We start from the raw sequence: 14,777 nt of genomic DNA on the forward strand, positions 1-14,777 counted from the left end.
GATATTTCCCCAGTGGTTTTTAGAGACAGTGGAAGGGAGAGGGAGAGACAGAGAGGAACATTGATGTGAGAGAGACACATTGATTGGTTGCCTCTTGCACACACTCCGACCAGAGCCGGGGAATCTGCAAACAAGATACATGCCCTTGACCAGAATTAAATCCAGGACCCTTCAGTCCACAGGCTGATGCTCTATCCACTGAGCCAAACTGACTAGGGCTGTATCACTTTTTTTAAATTATCAAAACAATACTGTGAAGTAGTTCTGAATATGCCCATTTTATAGATAAGGGGCTAGGTTTGGAATACTTAAGTTGCTTAACGTAGGTCACACAGTTAATCAGAATTGGTGCAAGAACACAGCATGGTAACAGGTATGCTGGGGGTTTAATAGATACTGGACTGAATTAAGTGTCATGGTCAATGAAGAAGATGTGAGGAGGGGCAGAAGTGGGGAGGGTTTTAGAGAGTGGTGCTAATGAGCCTTTCTCAACTTCCCTGAGCAGAATTAATAAATGCTGATTTTGTTTTCCCATGGTGATTTATATATAATCCAGTTACAGCATTTGTCCCACAATATATATTTGTGTTTACACTATCAGTATCACCTATCAGATTGGGAACTCCTTAAAAATGAGAAATATGTCAATTCTGTTCAGTAAATGTTCATTAAATGAATAAATGTTTGAGAGAGGCCAAAGATAATTAGGACCAATTTGATGATTAGAGAAATCTTTGGTGACCTTCAAAGCACAGTTTTAATACAGTGCCGGAGTGCAAAATTAAAATAATGGATAGCCAGAAAGGGGAGGTAAAGTGTAAGTTAATGTATTCAAAATATTGACTGTGGATAATAACTAGGTAATAGTTAGAAGGGGCAGCAGAGACAACAGCTGGAAAATAGTGAGGCCAGTGACAAAAGGTATTATAATTATTTCTCCTGAATAAGTTCAGCATAATTAGGCCTGAGGGGATGAAGCAATGCAAGAACTACGAATTAAAAATCATGAGAAAGGAGAATGGATGGGCAATGACTACCTCTCTGCTTCTCACACCATGGTCCCTGAACCAGCAGTATCAGCATCACCTGGGAACTTGGGAGAAATGCAGATTTGGGGGCCAAATCCACTAAATCAGAAACTTTGAGGGTAGTCTTTACCAACCTGTGTTTAAATATACTGGAAAAAATTCTGGTATCACCTCTAGGCATTTCTGATACATGCTAAATTTTGAGACCCACATGACTTCCTTAAAGAAAATTTCCAAGCAAAAAGATGCAGGCAATTGCCTACAGCTTGCCTGGGCCCTCTCATAATTAATTACCTTTACATATAACAAGTTGAAGTGTCAACATAATTTCAAAGCTTAGTGTCAATTTAAAACTAGAGAGGAATTGTCTAGTAATTTGTGGCATGTGAAGGACAGAATCACTGTGAATGTTCTTAATTAATTTACATGAAAATGAGACTGATTTGTATCATAATTGACCATCTACTTATCCAAGAGCAGATGACCCAAACAATATGCTCCAAGCTGTGAAGATTCTAAATACATTGTTCATAAGTCTTCCAAGTAGCCCTCCTCTTTCACCTAAGACTGTATTGAAAATACACTTAAAGTGATGCTGTGGTGTCCTGTCTACTGTGTATTACCAGAGTGATGAACTAGATAACCCAGCAGATCATTCTTGCTTTTCAACTCTAACTCAAGCTACAGACTCACTTCTTATTGGAAAATATGAATTGTTGCTTAAATATTTATTCAATAATTTTGAATGAGAATATAAAATTCTAGTTGCAGACATCAGGTTGCAAGCTTTCCATAAAAATCTTGCATGCAAATGTATTTCACCACTACTAACTTCAGGGCTAATGTGGACTGGGGCTTTAAGGAGACAAATGCCTCAAGCCACATGCCATAGAGTTGATTCATATGAACCTGTAGAAACCTGAACCTGCAGAGACAGAGCACAGTGGGTGAATGGATGTAAAGAAAAAGACAGCAAAAGGAGAAAAAGCATCATCCCTGTCCATGGCACAGGCCCTGTGTCTGATATTGTGTTTCCTGTGCTGGCAGCCCCATTTGGAGGTCAAGGCCAAGAGTGAGAATGTGCTCATGCATTACCTACCAGACATTATAGAGGACCAAAGCCAGGGACCTTGTGCCCCCACCTAAAGAATCCTTACATCCAGCTTGCAGAGTGCACAGAGAATTATCAGCGTGAGTAAAGGAGTACATAACCAGCCAGCTGTGAGAAATGTTCTCCTTCAGAAAGAGGCAAGAATGTGCAGGAGGAACACCAGGTATCCTTGCATGAATTGCTATAGTGCAAGTATTTATCAGAGACTAACCTGATTTGCATATATGGAACTAAAGAATTGAAGTAGCAAAGCAGTGTGGATATTACTAAAGGAAAAACTTCAGGACATTTATAAGCAGGTCCATCTTTAAAGTGTATGAAAATTTTAATTTGAGATAAAAGTCTAGGTATACATAGATTGAATGTGAAGGAAGGCCTTAGACCAGCCCCCCAACCCCCGCCCCCAACATTTTACCCTTTGGTGTTTATACATATGGCCATATGAAACTCAGCAAACTTATCAACAAAACCTGTACTCAGGAAAATCCAGAATGGCCTAATCCCTCTGTGTCAAGGAAAGCATCTGACAGACAGCAACACTGTGCAATATATTTAGATTGGATTGTCCTTGGAAGGAAAGGAGAGAGTGGAACACAGTGAGGCAATCTGGTTGAGTGATTGGAATAAGCCCATCTAAACTAGCAATACAATCAGATAATTCAATTTCATTTCTTTTTAGTAAAGTTTTTCCCTAATCAAGGCTTCTTTTCTCCCTATTATATTTGTATATTTATGGAACAGTTAATATTTAAGCAATCATGAATGCTCCAGTGCATATATCAAAACAACGACTACTGCTTGCCAGTCTTGATACAGCGCATGAATTCTAATGTTAGCCTCCTTTATTTAAACAAAATGAAGTTCTGTGCTCTCTGCCAAGGGTTGTTTACAAATTATTGCTTTCTTCAACACCGCCACACACTGCAATAACATTGAAAAAGATAATGCATTTTTAAGGATTGCAATTACCATAAAGACATTAGCTCTGAAGCTATGTTCAGCCAGGTTTAATACATGCTTTCCTGGTTTTATTTCTAAATCTGTCACCAAAAATGGTTTTCTGGGCTCTACATGACCAGGGCTGACACTAATTCAGCCAAATATAATTTACAGTGGAAGATGTCTTAATTCTCTATGTAGGCTTGATCATCCCAGTTTTACACTCTTTTTTTAAAAAAAATCTTTATTGTTGAAAGTATTACACATGTCCCCTTTTAAAACCCTATTGACCCCTCCAATCCTCCCTCCTCCCCACCCCAGGCCTTCACCACCCTATTGTCTGTGTCCATGGGTTATGCATATATCCATACAAGTTCTTTGGTTGATCTATTCCCACCCCACCTTCCCACTGAGATTTGATAGTCTGTTCCATGCTTCTATGTCTCTGGATCTATACTCCTGATGTTGGTATTAATGGATTTCCAACAAAAAGGGAACAGATGATATCAATTGTGTAAAAGTCAAGCAATTTAAAATTTTTTCACTGTTTGCTTAATTTATGGTAGCAACCTGTGAAAGGAGAGCTTAAACTTGAAACCATGACAACATTAAATAGCATAAGGATTCATCTTAATTGTCACCTTCAGGCCCAGCAGAGCATCCATGATGTTAATTTCCCAGAGAAGACAAATGTTGCTTTCCTGCTCTTCCTGCTCACCTCTCAGCATTTTTCCTTCTAGCTCATTCCAGGAGAACGTCCTGCAATATGCATTGCCTCAAATAGCCAGGCCCAGTGGCAAATCAACAACTATTTGTACTTACATTAGGAAAGGCCAGAGAGAGGTGAGGAAGCATGCCTATACTTTAAAAGAAAAAGCTGGACTATTACTTTGAAGTGCCCTTAATCAACCTGCCTCTAGTAGGCGTACCAAACAGAAATACCTCTGAGAATAGTTTTAACAAAAATCAAATTATTTTAAATTAATACAGAAATAGTTTCCAAGAATGAATATCTCCAAGGTGTTAAGTGGCTCCTTCTCAGAAATGGTTTCAGCTTTTAACTGAAACTGTTTTTATTGTCATGAGTATTTTACTTAACAAAACTGTTTTATATGTATGAGGTTTGAGAATGGGTGGAATAGTTTTTGGTGTTTTTTGACTCTTTTTTTCTGTGTATAGCTTTAAAGATGATCACCACCACCAAAAGGGTGTATAAAACTGATTTTGCTAGGTATATATACTGTAAGTAAATCACATTTGGTGATTCAACATAAGTGGTATCAGCTATTTAAGAACTCTGAAGGTCTTAGACATGTAGTATTTGGTAAAGCATAATTACAATGTAGAATTGAGAAGCAGCTATTCAGGGTGAGTTACATAACTATGCTGATGTTTGTAGCTATTTCTGTTTGTTCATTTGTACTACTATATACTATTCTACCATATGAATATAAATAACTTTAGTTATATTCTCCTGTTGAACATTTCCATTATATGGTTTCCATTTGGAGGGTTCATTACAGATATTAGCGATAACTAGAGGCCTGGTGCACGAATTCATGCACCAGTGGGGTCCCTCAGTCTGGCCTGCAAGATCAGGCAGAAACCAGCTCTTTGACATCCCACAAGGAGTCCTGGGTTGCGAGAGGGCACAGGCCAGGCTGAGGGACCCCACCAGTGCACGATCGGGGCCAGGGAGGAATACAGGAGGTTGGCCAGCCTGGGAGGGACTGCGGGAGGGCTCCAGGATGTGCCTGGCCCATCTCACTCCGTCCTGACCATCCAGACCAGAGGTCCTCAAACTTTTTAAACAGGGGGCCAGTTCACTGTCCCTCAGACATTCCACACATGTGCACTGCGGGCCCAGGACAAGTTGGCTGCTAAGCAGGACAGGCAGTGGAGGCAAAAACACCCGGCAGGCAGGATAAATGTTTTCGGTGGGTCGCATGTGGCCCACGGGCCGTAGTTTGAGGACCCCTGATCCAGACCCCAGCAGCAAACTAACCTACCGGTCGGAGTGTCAACCCCCTGGTGGTCAGTGCATGTCATAGCAAGCGGTTGAGCAGCCTTAGCATATCATTAGCATATTATGGTTTTATTGGTTGAACGGATGACTGGACACTTAGCATATTAGGCATTTATTATATAGGATGATACTGTGAACATTCTTTTATTATAGCAAAATAACCTATATAAGAAAAGCCTAATATGCAAATTGTTCCCTCAGGCGGTGTTGACTGGGAGCTTAACTGGAAGTTTGACCGCTCGCTATGACATGCACTGACCACCAGGGGGAGGTGCGAAACATGGCGAGCATTGGCAATGTGGCGCTGGCAGTGGGCGGCAGTGGAGGCGCTGCCAGCCCCAATGGGCCCCGACCACAGCAGAATGGTGGAGCAGGTGAGCTGGCAGTGCCAGGCCAAGGTGGGTGCGAGTGGGGGCCCGATCACCCCACCGATTGCCCTATAGACGGTGACCAGTGGCGGTAGCAGAAGATGGGGCCGCAACCTGGCTCCGAGGCGCTGAGGGAGCCGGGCGGGGGGCCTGATCCCGACCAATCACCCCACAGATAGAGACCAGCGGTGGTGGCGGGGGGGCTGAAGCCTGGCTCCCAAGCCCTGAGGGAGTTGGCGGGGGGCCCGGTTCTAAATGATCACACCACAGATGGGATGGTGGAGCGCGTGAGAGGCGGTGTCAGGCCACGGCGGTATGCCAGGCAGGGCTTTGGGACTGTGAGGCAGGGGGTGCAAGCTGGGAATGCCAGCCTGGAAGCACAAGCTGGGGCCCGATCTCTGCAGGCCACCACAAGGGACCCACAGTTCCTTTCATGGTGCACGAATTCGTGCACTGGGCCCTTAGTCAAATTAATAATATTTTGCCATTCTCATGGGTATGAAATGACATTTCATTGTGGTTCAATTTAATTATAGTTCTGAATGTGAAATGGTATAGACACTTTGGAAAATAGTACCTTTTAAAATTAAACCTAAATTAGCCTGCTATATTTGGTCAAAGATTTAATTAACTCACCCCTAATGCCTTGGCAGGGCCAGACCAAATGATCTTGTAGGCCTTATAAGGCCCAAAGGACGGACATTCCCCACCCCTGTTATACAGCAATAAAAACAAAGTAATACAAGAGACAGCATTACTGGATGATTCCATTTATATGAAATTCTAGAAAAAAGGCCAAAACGTATACTAACAGAAAGTAAATGAGTAGTTTCCTAGAGCTAGGAGTGAGGACTGATTGCAAAGGGTCATGAGAAAACTATACAGGTTGATGGAACTGTTTTGTATCTTGATTGTGGTGAAGGTTACACAATTGTATACAAATAATAAAATCCATCAAACTTTATCCCTAAAAATAAGTAAATCTGATTATGTTAGTTACACTTTGGTAAAGTCACTTCTAAAAATTACAGGTTAATTTCAAATCTCTCTTAGTCATGAACATACTTTGCTTCTGAAAGAATGACAACACAACAAAGTCCTAAGGAGGTGCTTTCAGAAGTTGATGACTACCCTGGCCTCTCATTGACTTCATGAAGCCTGGAATTTAGAAACATAGAGGGATCTGAATGGACCAGGCTGTGATTGATGGAAAATACTTGTCATTTTGCTTCCACAACTCTTCCCAAATGCTTTTCCACTTTCCTCAGCACAGGTTTCCAAGTAAAATATTCTGTTTTAAGATAAGTACCTAGCTATTTGCTTGAATTTAAAACTGAATTCATCCTTTCTCTAAACTGCCTCTGAGTAGCTTCTATTTCCTTGTAGCATGTTGCCTGGCTCCTCGAGTGACCCCTCATAAATAGCATTAAATATTGACTTTCTTCATCTTATTTAACTTCTCTGTAAAATCTCATGACATTCTCTTACTAAAGGAAATATGATTTTATTTTTTGCCCAATTAGTGAATCAGGAAGGGTCAAAACATACATCAGTCACACAGTAGTATCAGTATCTTACTGTTTTTGAATAGGCACTTATTTTGCCCAGATTTTAAAAATAACAACACTTAATTATAGTACAAAGTATGTAGGAACTTATGAGAAGCATTTTGAAAGATACTTTATTGTAGAATAAAAAGGAAAAGGGGGAGAGAGTATTCTGAGAACGCAGATATTAAAAGAAATAACAGTGTGGTGATTGTGTGGGGAGAGGGGGTGGGTGGAGGTGGAAGCGGGCAGAGAAGGGATAAATGGTGATGGAAAACAAAATAAAACAAATAAATAAATAAACACCTAAAAAATAAAAATAAAAAAATATCAAGGCTTTGTGTTTTGTTCCCCATGACAGAAGTCAGAAAAAGCAAAGTCTAAGCGATGTTCTGGGGGACAGGAGTAAGGTACACATGAATGGGGCTGGTGCTGTGATTTTCCTTCCTAAAGATGTGGGGCAGCCTTACATTACCAGCTGTCATGGAACAGTGTGCTATAATCTTGTCATTAATCAGTATTTATACAGCACCACAGATTAGGTTTTGAGTATGCTATTTATATAAAAGCCACCCCTACACCCCCTAACCCCTGCCTCACTTCACCTATTTCCCTCCCTGTCTCTTGTCTTTTTTGTGTGGGTTTTTTGTTTGTTTTTGTGGCCCAGAAGTTGAGTAAATTATAGTCAAACTGTAGACCATTTCTTGACCTTCTTTATAGGCATTTATTTGCCATAGATTCTTCACTAATATACACACTGTCATAACCCATTTCTTATTTGCCAATTTTTTTTCTTGAATATCTTGGGGAGACACTGGTTAACAAAATTATACAGGTTTCAGGTGCACAATCCTACACCACATCATCTGTACACTGCATTGCGCATTCACCAGCCCATCAAGTCTCCATTCATTACAATTTATCACACCTGAGGCCCTCAAGGAATGGAGATTATACTTTATTTCTCTTTATACCTGCAAAGTATCTAGCACAGGGTTCCACAGAAAGTAAGTTCTCAATAAATATGGCCAACTTGCTGCCCGATTACTAGCTAAAAATTATTTATATGTACAGGTGATCCTTGAACTGTGCAGGTCCACTTAGACACAGATTTTTTTCAGTAAATACTGTTGGCCCAAACCATGGTTTCCCAACCAGAGATCAATAATACAGTTTTGAAACATGGTTGGTTGAATCCACGGATGCTAATGGCTGACTTTGGAGCCAAAAGTATCTGCACCACCAACCGCCATGTTGTTCAAGGGTCAATTGTACATAAAGAGTTCTTAGATTCCCGAATATTATCACAGAAATAACTGGATTTCAGAGTTTTATTTGGATATTAGCTGCTGCTTTATAAACCCCCTTCCCATGGCTATCAGCCTTCCTACCTAAAGTTATACTAGGCCTTCACTAGTATGGCTTCCTGTGACAGAAAAATCATTTTCCAAGATGATCTGTCACACTCAGTCACAGTAGCCACATTTTTTGAACAACAGTTTCATACAGGGTCGAAATCCTCTTCAAACAGAGTTTTCATAGCGTAAAAAGGCATTTGTTTTCAAACTTACTAATTATATTCACTAAATGCTGTTCATGTTGTCAACTTTCCCCTACTGTGAGAATTACAAAATCAGCCATAAGATTAAACTCAGAAAATGACTACAGCAATTCACAGAATACTAAGCCAGCTGGGTTCATTTAAATCGTCTCTGGAAATAGTCTTTGTGACGAACCAAGGAAGACCTACAGCTAGTCCCATAAATCATATTTTTTTTCGCCTGCTCCAGAGCTGAAATTGTTTATTGCTACCCCTGATATATGGAGAACTCATCAAGAACAACAAAAAAGGTTTTTTGCAAACTAGATAATTATTCATCTCTCCTAGCCATACTACCCAAAAGAAGTATTCATTGTTTAGTCACAATGATGTCGACAAGTATAGTTATGGCACAGTATTGGTTTTTTAAAATATTTTTTATTGATTTTTAGACAGAGAGAGGAAGGGAGAGGGAGAGAAACAGTGATGTGAGAGTGAAATCTGGATCAGCTGCCTACTGCACGCCCCTACTGGGGATGGAGCCTGAAACCTGGGCATGTGCCCTGATCTGGAATCTGACCTGCAACCTTTCAGTGCACAGGACAACAGCTGACCAACTGAGAGGCCAGGGCTTAAGTTGTGTTTTATATATCAGTATGAGGATAATTTTTTTTTAATGGAAGAAAACACAGATGTATTCACCCTTTTATCTCTCTGAAATGCAACTGTATTTAATGAGTCATAAACCAACCCTTCACTATAGTTTTATAAACAATTATATATTATGGGGTTTTTAATAATTATCATAGTCAGAAGATAAGAAATATAATTTGGCCACTCTTACTTTGCTTTTTTAAGTGCTTTATATGAGACTGTCAATTTATGTATATGAAGAAATATTTAATTCAATCCTGTTTCTCTCTGATCACTAAATTCTGAAAATCATTCCTGATTATTTCTCACTCTTTCATTCCCTTTCTCTCAGTCTCTGTCTCCCTTTCTCTCTCTCTACACCAGCGGTTCTCAACCTGTGGGTCGCAACCCCTTTGGGGGTCGAATGACGCTTTCACAGGGGTTCGCCTAAGAGCATCGGAAAACACATATATAATGACATATTGTTTTTGTGATTAATCACTATGCTTTAATTATGTTCAATTTGTAAAAATGAAATTGGGGGTCACCAAAACATAAAGAACTGTATTAAAGGGTCGCAGCATTAGGAAGGTTGAGAACCACTGCCTACACAGACACAAACACACACACACACACGCACAAAATACCTTTTGGCTTGGTCTGGCTTTCAATTCCATTTCCTTGGTCCTTTCCCTAATGTAAAACTTTTAAAAAAAAACTCAAATGTCTTCCATATCAAAGAGGTCATGTACTTGCATAGGGGAGGACAACTAGGCATAGCCAGTGCACAAGGAAAGTGTGTGCTATATATATTCATATTACCACTCACAGCAAGTTCTCTGGGCATATGGGAAGCACACTTACCTATAACACAGAGTTAATACCAGGGAGAGCAGCACAGACTTTATAATATTAATAATCACAATTAAGGGCATAGGGTTTATATGTGTGTTGGTTTAGAGGACAGAACATTTTCACATATGTAAGTAAAATAGAAAAAATTTTGAGAGGAAACAAAAAAAGTTTCCAAAGCAGTCAGTATTGACAAGGAATACTAATCAAGTCTGCATCAGACAAATTACATTTACAAACTACTATCCTCCAGAGAATTTAATAAACTGAAAAGCGGGTGTATAATGAAGTTTTCACACAACCTATGGTGTTGTAAATATGATAATTTCTAAACAGATGTAATCAAATTCTGAGAAAACAAACAAGTGTTACATTTAAAGTATTAACTGACTAATTTGCACCAATGAATGTAAATTAATGAATATTTCAACTTAAAGAAAAATCTTTAAATATACTCATGGGATGTCTGAATTTTTAGAGCCAAATAGGGAGAGTAAAGGTGTGAGTTAGTTTATTTTAACCAGAACTCAAGTTTTCAAAAAAGGAATTCTGATAGACATATTCTTTCATAACTATACCAATTTGAAGAACTACATCTACAAAACTGGTTACTTTCTGGGCACATCATGATCATACAGTTTTACCCCTGATGGCACACCAGTTAGCTTTTTCTCCCATTTCAATTCCATAATGTGGGCTACAGGGAGAATAAGAAAGATATAATGTGCCCTAACCAGTATGGCTCAGTGGATAGAGCATCAGCCTGCAGACTGAAGGGTCCCAGGTTCAATTCTGGTCAAGGGCATGTACCTTGGTTGCCCGCACATCCCCAGTAGGGGGTGCACAAGAGGCAGCTGACCGATGTTTCTCTCTCATCAATGTTTGTAACTCTCTATCCCTCTCCCTCCCTCTCTGTAAAAATCAATTAAAAAAAAAAAGAAAACTTGCCCTCTAAAAAAAAAAAAAAGAAAGAAAGAAAAAGAAAAGCAAGAAATAATGCATCTTCACAGTAACATTTTTGGAAAAATAGAGAGAACTCCCTTGGAAGAAAGCACTTCTAAAGACAAAAACAGACCTAGCCATTTTGGCTCAGTGGATAGAGCGTCGGTCTGTGGACTGAAGGGTCCTAGGTTCAATTCTGGTCAAGGGCATGTACTTCAGTTGCAGGCTCTGGGAGGCAACAAATCAATGTGTCTCTCACACATTGGTGTTTCCCTCTGTCTATCTCTCCCCCCACCTTTACACTCTCTGAAAAACAATGAAAAATATCCTCATATGAGAATTAACAAAAATAAGTGAATAAATGAATAAACAAACAGACAAAAACATACACTACCTTCATTCATTTTTCTTTCTACATAAGGAGCCAATATGTATGTGCAGATCACTATAGTGGAGAGACAGATAAAGAGGCAGTTACCCTCCATCTTAGTAGTAGAAAAAGAGCTGATTTTCTACTGAAGGACAAAGCACATGGTAGTGTGTTCACAGGATTATAAAATCAGGGTGTTTATCTCTCATTGCTGTTTCCATTACTCTCTCCCTTCTTATTCTCCCTCTCTCTGTAAGAATCCTATCTAATAAAAGAGAAACATGGTAATTAGTCATACATCCACTACCCTTCCCATTGGCTAATCAGGGCGATATGCAAATTAACTGCCAGCCAAGATGGTGGCCGGCAGCCAGGCAGCTTGAAGCTAACATGAGGCTTCCTTGCTTCAGTGACGGAGGAAACCAACGTTCCCCGCCTGCCTTGCCAGCCTCTGAGCTTGCAGTTTGAAACATTGTTAAAAATATAGAAGCTAAACAAAACCCCAGAAACGTGCTTTCAGCCAGCCTGGATCTCAGAGCTAGAGTTCATACAGTGTTTCGATTATAGAACCCAAACAAACCAGATACCTGCTTTCAGCACCAGAGGCCTCAGAGCTGGAGCCAGAGCTAAAGCTGGCCAAGAATAAAAAAAATAAATAAATAAAAAAAAAACCACGAAAAAAAGGAGCAGTTGGGAGTTTCAGTCACCCACCAGCCAGAAAACAGCCCTCAGCCCCTCACCCAGACTGGCCAGGCACCCCAGTGGGGACCCCCCCCCCGAAGGATGTGTGACCAAGATGCAAACAGCCATCATCCCCTCCTCCAGGTTGGCCAGGCGCCCCAGTGGGGACCCCCACCCTAATCCAGGACACCCTTCAGGGCAAACCAGCCAGACCCCACCCATGCACCAGGCCTCTATCCTATATAGTAAAAGGGTAATATGCCTCCCAGCACCAGGATCAGCGGAGCCGAGAGGCCTCCCGGCACTGGGATCAGCGTGGCAGGAGGCAGCGCCCAAACCCCGATTGCCCTGTGGCTCTGTGTGTGACAGGGGGCGGGGCCACAACCTCCCTATCCACCCTGTTCTGTTTGTGACAGGGGAAGGCGCCCCAACCTCCTGATCAGCCCTGCTCTGTGCCTGATGGGGGGAGCTCCCTAACCTGCTGATCACCCTGCGGCTCTGTGTGTGACAGGGTGCGGCGCCCCAACCCCCACCCAATGGGCCCTGCTCTGTGTGTGACAGGGTACGGTGCCCCAACCCCCCCCCCCCCACGGGCCCTGCTCTGTGTGTGACAGGGTAGAGCCATAACCTCCCCATCGGCCCTGCCCTGAGTGTGACAGTGGCAGCACACCAACCCCCTGATCGGCCCTGCTCTGTGGGTGATAGAGGGCGGCGCCCCAACGCCCTGATCCGCCCTGCTCTGTGTGTGACAGAGGGTGGTGCCCAACTCCCCTATCGGCCCTACTCTGTGAGTGACAGGGGGGAGCTCCCCAACCCCGATTGCCCCTGCTCTGTGTGTGACAGGGGGTGGCGCCGCAACCTCCCCATTGACCCTGCCTTGAGTGTGACAGGGGGCGGTGCCCCAACCTCCCAATCGGCCCTACCCTGAGCGTGACTGAGGGTGACATCGCAACCTCCCAATCCGCCCTGCTCTGTGCATGACAGGGGGCGGCGCCCCAACTCCCCAATCGGCCCTGCTCTGAGCCCGACCAAGGGCTGCACCTAGGGATTGGGCCTGCCCTCTGCCACCCAGGAGCAGGCCTAAGCCAGCAGGTCGTTATCTCCCAAGGGGTCCCAGACTGCGAGAGGGCACAGGCCGGGCTGAGGGACCCCACCTCCCCCCCCACCCCGAGTGCACAAATTTTTGTGCACCAGGCCTCTAGTGTCTATATATAAAAGCTTAAGTGACCATTACGACCGGTTGACCCAACAATCGGTCAACCGGTTGCTATGACGTGCACTGACCACCAGCGGGCAGATTTTCAATGCAGGATCTGTCCCCTGGTGGTCAGTGCGCTCCCAAAGCAACCCTCCCACGGCCAGCCAACCTCCTGCCGTCCCTTCTCCTGGCTGGCTGGCCCTGATTGGGATTGGGTGAGATGGCTCCAATCACCGGCCAGGCCAAGGGACCCCACATGTGCACAAATTCATGGACTGGGCCTCTAGTAGACAAATAACCTTTACTGTCAAAGAAGGCAGTTTAGGCAGCCGCCATTTTGGCTCACATGACTTGGCCTGGTGGCTTGCAGTTCCCCTGGGGGCCACCATTTTGAAATGGTAAAGGTCAACCCCCCAAATGCGCAAGAGTGTTAGCCTAAGCTCTTCCAATCAAGAGTGAGGGACAGGTCATGTGGGTCAGGAATAAAAGCCCAAGCGGATACCCACTCAGTGTGCGTGTGCTCCCAAACCACGTGCTGTGCACTTACCTATAGGAGGAAAGATATATGCCTTGCTGCCTGGCTCCCGAGTATGCTTTGTGTTCTACCAGGACCCCTGGTTTTGGAGGCTCACCTTATTTCTAACACTTCTCTCTCTAACAATCAATAAAAATACATTTTTGAGAATCATTTTATTTTCTTTTTCCCATCACCATTTATCCCCTCAATGCCCTTCTTCATTTCAACCCCCTTCCTGCCATCACCACACTGTTGTCAATGTCCATGCATTCTCTATGTTTTTTTTTCCTCAATCCCTCCTTCCCCCTCAACATCCACTCCCCTCCACACACACACACACACACACACACACACACACACTGACACATCAGAGCTCTCAGCCTGATTAGACAGATGGCTGCACTTTTAAACAAGGGAAAGAAAATCAAAAGAAGCCTGTATTTTGTTCAGGTTTTAAATGACACGAAGGGCACTGAAGGTGAGAACTTTGGATTGGCTTTCCAAGCTGGTATCTAAGCATCTTGATTACTGGAGAAATGAGATGGCTGAAGCAATATTTTAGGCCTAACATTTGCCTATATGTACAAGTCCACATGCATTAATTAATAATATGTACTCTAGGATACATAACAAATAACATATTGGGATTAAAATATTTTACGGAAAATTGTTTCTTTAAAAATTAGTGTTCTATAAATTTTAAAACTCCTAGACTTATTGACTTAAGTACTATCGATGCTTGCTGTTTGAAAATTACAAATTTTGGTATATTGATTTACATGAGAAACTGCGGGGAACAATAACCCCATCACACAATTATAGAAAGTGAATCTAAAATGTCACCATTGGCATAGTACCACAATGGTGCAACATTCATCTTTAAGCTCAAGAAACTATTCAGTGATTCTCCATGATGAGAGCCCATTAAGCACAATACAATAAAACACAATGGTCTTAAATAAAGGTCAACCATCAAATAAGCTGAATAAAGGAAACCATTTAAAATTAAGAATGATATCCTGTCC

General features: G+C 42.3%; 1 protein-coding gene across 9 annotated transcripts in view; it reads right to left on the reverse strand.

Annotated features, from left to right (window-relative positions):
• The window catches only part of DIAPH2 (diaphanous related formin 2), a 939,982-nt gene that overhangs the window by 449,160 nt on the left and 476,045 nt on the right, over positions 1-14,777 (reverse strand). The gene's annotated exons all lie outside the window — the stretch shown is intronic.

This window comes from Myotis myotis, unplaced genomic scaffold, assembly GCF_014108235.1.
Source record: "Myotis myotis isolate mMyoMyo1 unplaced genomic scaffold, mMyoMyo1.p scaffold_m19_p_4, whole genome shotgun sequence".
NCBI classification, from domain to species: Eukaryota; Metazoa; Chordata; class Mammalia; order Chiroptera; family Vespertilionidae; genus Myotis; species Myotis myotis.